The sequence below is a fragment of the Achroia grisella genome, unplaced genomic scaffold (genome assembly GCF_030625045.1).
Source record: "Achroia grisella isolate CSIRO2021 unplaced genomic scaffold, CSIRO_AGI_Agris_v1 utg1186, whole genome shotgun sequence".
Taxonomy (NCBI): domain Eukaryota; kingdom Metazoa; phylum Arthropoda; class Insecta; order Lepidoptera; family Pyralidae; genus Achroia; species Achroia grisella.
The window spans coordinates 1,683,050-1,689,351 of record NW_026712592.1 but is presented as its reverse complement, the minus strand read 5'-3'; the positions used below and the strand labels follow the sequence as shown (position 1 = coordinate 1,689,351).

At 31.5% G+C, this 6,302-nt stretch overlaps 1 protein-coding gene across 6 annotated transcripts in view; it reads left to right on the top strand.

The window, feature by feature from the left end:
* The first annotated feature begins 5,331 nt into the window (after positions 1–5,331).
* The window catches only part of LOC131853636 (furin-like protease 1), a 193,378-nt gene continuing 192,407 nt past the window's right edge, over positions 5,332–6,302 (top strand). For 5 of the 6 annotated variants that reach the window (XM_059204632.1, XM_059204640.1, XM_059204625.1 and 2 more), the window contains exon 1: positions 5,332–5,466. The gene's annotated coding sequence lies outside the window, so the exon portion shown is untranslated. Of the gene's footprint in view, positions 5,471–6,302 lie in introns of all 6 variants that reach the window. The other variant, XM_059204616.1, reaches the window with a different exon arrangement.

Here is a 6,302-nt window from a genome sequence, read left to right as displayed (position 1 = left end):
GTTCAAAATTTTTCCTCGGAGACTTGTACTTTGGGTTGGGGATGTTTTGAACGGGTTTTGTATCTTCTATTAGAATTGAAGAAACCGAGGGATTGTGAAAACAATATGCGATTTCGTTTTGTAACATACGGTATCAAGTAAAGAACCCTAAAGAATGGTACTACAGTTTCCCACGCAGTATTAAACTTAATATCATCTTTTATGTACACTATTATACATTGCATTTGCTATAATTACCTGTTACTGAACAATTTTCATTAGAAGATGAAAATGTATGGCGACATAATTAAATAAAAAAAATAAATTCGTTAATGAAACTAGCAACAAAAATTAGAAATAAAGAAATTATTCTTTACAAATATATTTTCAAAACTTGGGTTCATATGTAGTCAACAGACAATCTTGAATGCAATTAGACAATGTCGGAATACAGACTTTCAATGATACCTTATTGGTTTAGAACCATCAATATGAAACGAACATATAAGAAATGTAAGTTATCATTTCCTTCAAGCCCACTCGGTTTTTCCGCCACAAGTTACACCCACCTTGAAATCGTAAGAACATTTCGTTCTGCAGATGATTCAATTGTCGTCAACGGTGCGTGAAATATCACAGCAAAACCTTATCAGCTCTAAGAGTATGAATATAGATTTTAAATTCCTAAACTTCTATATACTAGAAAACTTGACGGCATCAGTTGATGATAGCGTTGGTGTTTTTATGATGGGTTTTTGTGAGCATTTTCAAGGAAATGAGATTTCGAAGGTTATTACCCTCATGGCAAGGAGAGGTAATAATCGACTGTTTAGTATTCGGTGATTCTCTAGTATTAAGTAGGCATACACATGCTGCCCAAAATTATAGAGCAAATATATAAAAACTTATTTTGGTACCGATTAATTTAAAAAGAATAATTAAACTCAACTTGTAAATAATAAAGACAATCAAATTATACTTACAAATAGATATAATGAGTTATAATTTGTTTTTTAAGTCTGGTCAAAAGTAGGTATTCTGTTACAAGTAGTTGCTAAGGCAATTTGACGGCCTCAGTGATCTAGCGGTTAAGCATACTGCTTTATTTCCGATGGTCGCGGGTTCGATTCCTTGAACGGTGCTTATATCGGTTGTCTAATAATCATAACACAAGCTCTGCTTACAGTGGGATTAGATAGCTTTGTGTTAGTTGTCCATTAAAAAAAATCCTATAGTTAAATAATAGATATGTAATTTAATACAGATTATTTTGTGGATAATTATTATAGTTAAATAATAGAATAACTAGTACAAATGGACAGTGAATTAGAGAGAAACTATTTTCGTTGTTACAGCTGAAACCTCAAACTTATTGAACCGCAAAAGGAACCCACACGTGTTGTCCATTTAATATATCCAGTCCTTTTTTTAGAGGAACATACCGTAGATATAAAAGGTCGTAAAGTGTATTCCAAGCCGAAACTTTCGAGACAGTAGGCATTCATGAACTTAACAACTTATTTCGATGGATTAAAAAAGGGCAACATGTTAAGAGAACTTTGGAAACTTTCATGCCAATGTTTTTGTTGCAAACAAGCTGACGGCTCTCCTAATGGGGAGTTTACATGAACCTCAACACGAGCAGGTACCAGAGGTATATCATGATGACGTTTTTTATAGATACTATGTGGTGGCAGACAAGCCATCTGATGGTAAAAGGTTATCGCAGTCTATGAACTCCTGAAACTCCAGAGGTGTAAACGTGACGGGGGTATAACGTGGATCATACGACGTGATACCCCTCATGCTTTTCAATCCCGAATCCCGTCTATATCCCGTAGTTACACTGCAAAATCACATCCTTCGACCGAAACTGTTCCTCAAATAACTATCTTAGTCTTGTGAAATGGTGGTATCATATAATTTGTAATCACACAAAATATTAAACATAATTAATATTTTTACTGACTAGTGTTTTTTTAAAAAAGCAACTGTCAAGAATGTATCCATTGTGGTCCGTTTTCAATATATTTAATTTGAATAATGTATATTTAGATTTCATGCTTAAAGCAAATTGTATGCTTCAATATAGTAAACCTATAGGTATAATATTGATACAATACGTAATATACTAAAATAATAGCGAAAGATTTATTATTTTGCATTTTATCTTGATGCAAAAATCAGTAATGTATAATATTATCACACGTATTACCCACTGATTGCTACTTGGTATTATAATTATTGATGTGAGATTACATGTTACTGAATCTACCAAATAGTAATAATTAATCATGCAAACATCTATGTAATTTCTCAGAAATAATTTTGACACCAAGTAACAATCTGTAATAGCTGTGAAAATATGACTGAAAAAATTTTCATAGTAATTATTTGGAGAAGATGATACAAATTTGGGCAGAAATGTTGCGCGGTCATGTCAAGTCCGGTCACGGATTGCTTGTCGGGACTAAATCTGCCCTTCGAACACGAAAACGTCATTAGTGACAGGACAGTCTACCCACTCCTTCGTTATCGCACCGATTTAGAACTGACAAACCTCAGTCTGCTTCAGAATGAATGCATAATATATTATGTTCAATAAAATAATCACGACCTGAACGGATTTGCGACAATCACAAAACAATATTTTTTACTGAACTATACGTTGTCAAGACTTCGCTCGTGCGGAATTTATTGTTTTCAATACAGGATATTTACACTTACTGTATTTATAATGCTATTGTTGAAATTTTAGATTCCTAAACAATACTGTTTATTTTAAAAAGGATGATAAGACATGGTGCACCCGCTTGCGTAGTTGGTATAAGCTAGTGGAGCGCCAGTATAATCCTACAGCGCTGGGACGAGGGCGGAGTCGAGGCGTGCAAAGTGGAGTGGAGGCAAATTCTTAAGGAATTAACGATGATGGTTTTCTTGGGATACTGTCTGGACGTAGACCTGACCTGTAGTACGTTGCTAGCAATTGGGCCACTCACTTTTACTCGAAATCACTTCTTTAAATTCACTGATTCCAGAATGTAGAGCGCGTTCAATTATTTCTTTGAAACCATATTGTTAAAGCAGAACACTTACAATATAATAATAATAATATTAATTCAAATATCTACTAGCCTATTTAGTATAAATAGTACCTATTGTATGTTTGTTTTCTGTGATTCACCGCAAAGAAATTCGGCTGTTGCTCTTTTGATTTTGTTTTCGTCATGTTTTCATGACTCGAAAGTGTACATAACTCTAACAGTATGTCTTTTAATCGTCATATACACATAACATTCTATGTTATGAATGATATAGAACTAACAGGATATTTAGAAACCTGATATTTTCCACGTTAATAATTTATAACGCGTAGGTGTAACGATACTGTAATAATATTATGTTACTTATATTAATTGTGGAATAGGCAATTAAAAAAGGATTTCTCTTCAATGAAGGCGAATATTATAATCCTTCTTTCCTCTCATCATTGATTATCCTGGTGTGTATTATTCTGTCTTAATAAGGATCCACTAAATAAGCGGATCTACTTATTAAAAATGTTATCATCTTATGTGAGGGTAAATAGAACCACACTTCCACTTACACGTTTAGTACCTGTTTTTAATACCTCGAAGTAGTCTGCACGGTTTGTTATGATTTCAATTCTTTTATCATCATTCCCAAACCATTTGAAACATAAATTTAATGTAGGTATCTCCGAGACCATCATGACTATAATATTCATTCCTTAAAAAATAAATATCTTGTTTACCATATGACATCATTTATATATACATACACATTATTATATGCATATTCTTATACAAGATTACATTGATCCTATAAAACTACTACTACCTATCTCTTAAAATTTAACTTGTATTCAACTATTAAATAGCATAAAAATATAGTTAATATTATTTTATTATAACCTGTAGAGTGTAGGTATACAAACCTCCGTCCAAGATTATTTATTTCCATTATAATATACATAAGTACATATTTATAATGAACAATATTCAATACCATTTTAAGTATTCACTCACCTAATAAAACTAAAGGAAATTAACAATTTTGGTAGGTATATTAATTACGAAGTTTAAGACAAGGTTCTTGTAACATATTATCGTTGTAATTCCAATTTATATTGTTCTATTTAAACCGATAGTTCTGTCTACCCTTTAAAAGATTTGGACTGCAGATAGTTAAATAGACAAGTTGTTTGCCGTGACGTTGCCAGCACTTGTTGTTAAGTTCCCGTTCTAATCAGAATTTTTGGGAAATCTATTTTTAGAACTAAGCCTGGGGAATAAAAGGAGTGGAGTTTATTATTTTTATTCTGTTATCATGACACTTAGTTCATGTTATTATTGACATTGAGCAATTATTCTAGTGTTGAATAATAAAAACTCCATGGAATTACAGAAGTTTCGAACATGGACTATGTTCAAAACTTCTGTAATTCTAACTTCACAAGATACTACAAAGGAATTTTGTAATATATTCATATTATAACCTAGGACTCTTTTTAAGTAAAAAAAATTATGAGAAAATTGTAAATGGCCTAACTTTTATTAATGAGAGGCTTCATGTATACCTTACCTAAGTGGCATTGTATAGAATTAATAAATCCTAGAAAAAAAATGTATAAATATGAGTGTTATGGAGTAAACATGAGTATTTATAAAATATCGCAATCTTGTAATAAATTAATTCTAGGTATAAGTACATATACACATATATAATTTGTTTAAATAATTTGTAAGTTTTCGAAAATTGAAACAGACTAATCCAAACTACTCTTGAAAACTGAGTTTGATAGTTCTATTTGCAGTTATCATTCAACATTAAATTCATTTTCAATTAATTTCATTTTATTTTCGAGTCAAATAAATATATTCTTCAATGTACATAATATTCTTAAGATATGACCTGAAATGAAAACTCATCTCTCATTTTTTTCATATTAAATAATAGCGATTTCTTCCCGGCGAACTTAGGATGTCGAGGAGTTATTAACTTTAGCATTTGGTCGTGATATAATAATAATTACAATTTAGTATGTATGTAGGCAGTACAATAATGACAAAGTAATGTATACTTTATATCTAATAATTAAAAATAATAATAATAAATAGCAAAATTACTATTGTTAAATACAAAATTTAAAAATACAACACAGCTTTATTAGTCTTTGAGAATAAAAAAAAAATTCTTTCACTGAATTTTCACGCACTTTCCATTTTCTCCAATTTACAGTACATATTCGAAGGCTGGCAATACTGGTATCCTCTCAGGCTCCAATCGCAGCGTGCGACTGGGAGCAGACTGGCAAACGAACCAGTCAGCATCACGTGCGCGAACGTGACGGGTGTGTGTCGCGTTGTTCTGTTGTATTATTCACGCGTCACTTGACAGTTGTACCGTACTGAATAATGATTATAGACCGACACTGTGTAACGTAGTGATTGTTGCTGTATACTTGTACGTGAGGAATTTATACATAAATCTATTTAAAATACTGAAAATGATAACAGTGAGGCGGGATGCGAGAGGTGAATGCTCGTCACAGCGGCGCCGACTCTCACCGTCCACTATTGTCTAAGTGCCACGGAATCTTGGTTCTTCCTATCGGATTCCATCGATGAAACATCCGTTCCTTGACGTGGATCGCACGCGAAACACTAGCGTTTGATTACCAATGATGTTTACATTATCAGCTATATAAACAGATAAGACAAAACTTTATATACCTATTTACATTCATACATGTTATTTTTTATTGTTAATAACTAAACAGTCGATAGTCATAACAGTAATACATTTTAAATAAACTTTAGAAAGGAGATTAGATTGAATAAATTTTGATATATTTTTTTGCAAAATTATCGTTTACTTTCATGTTGATCAAATATTTTTTATACGTTTATTTTTGTATAATATTAAATCTGAGAATATGTTAAGTGTAAATAAATTGTATTAGTCACTACTTACCTACTTTTAACAAACTTTACTTATCATATTATTATGTCTACGTCTATATGTTTGTCCCACTTGTTCAGACATTTCTTTCTTCTTGCAAAAAAACATCAAACAAATGGCAAAGCATACTAAAGTAGAGTAATTATGTGAACTTTCTCTAGTACAGGGACCTACCTACCTACATATTTATAAAGGTATTTATCTATATGAATTTTATTATAATATAACATACTAGGTCCGGCGTTAATTAACAAAACAAAGGTATAAACATTTGAAAACTGATGTGACCTACCTACTATTAGTATAATATAAATACATATTAGTTAGTGTGCTATTAA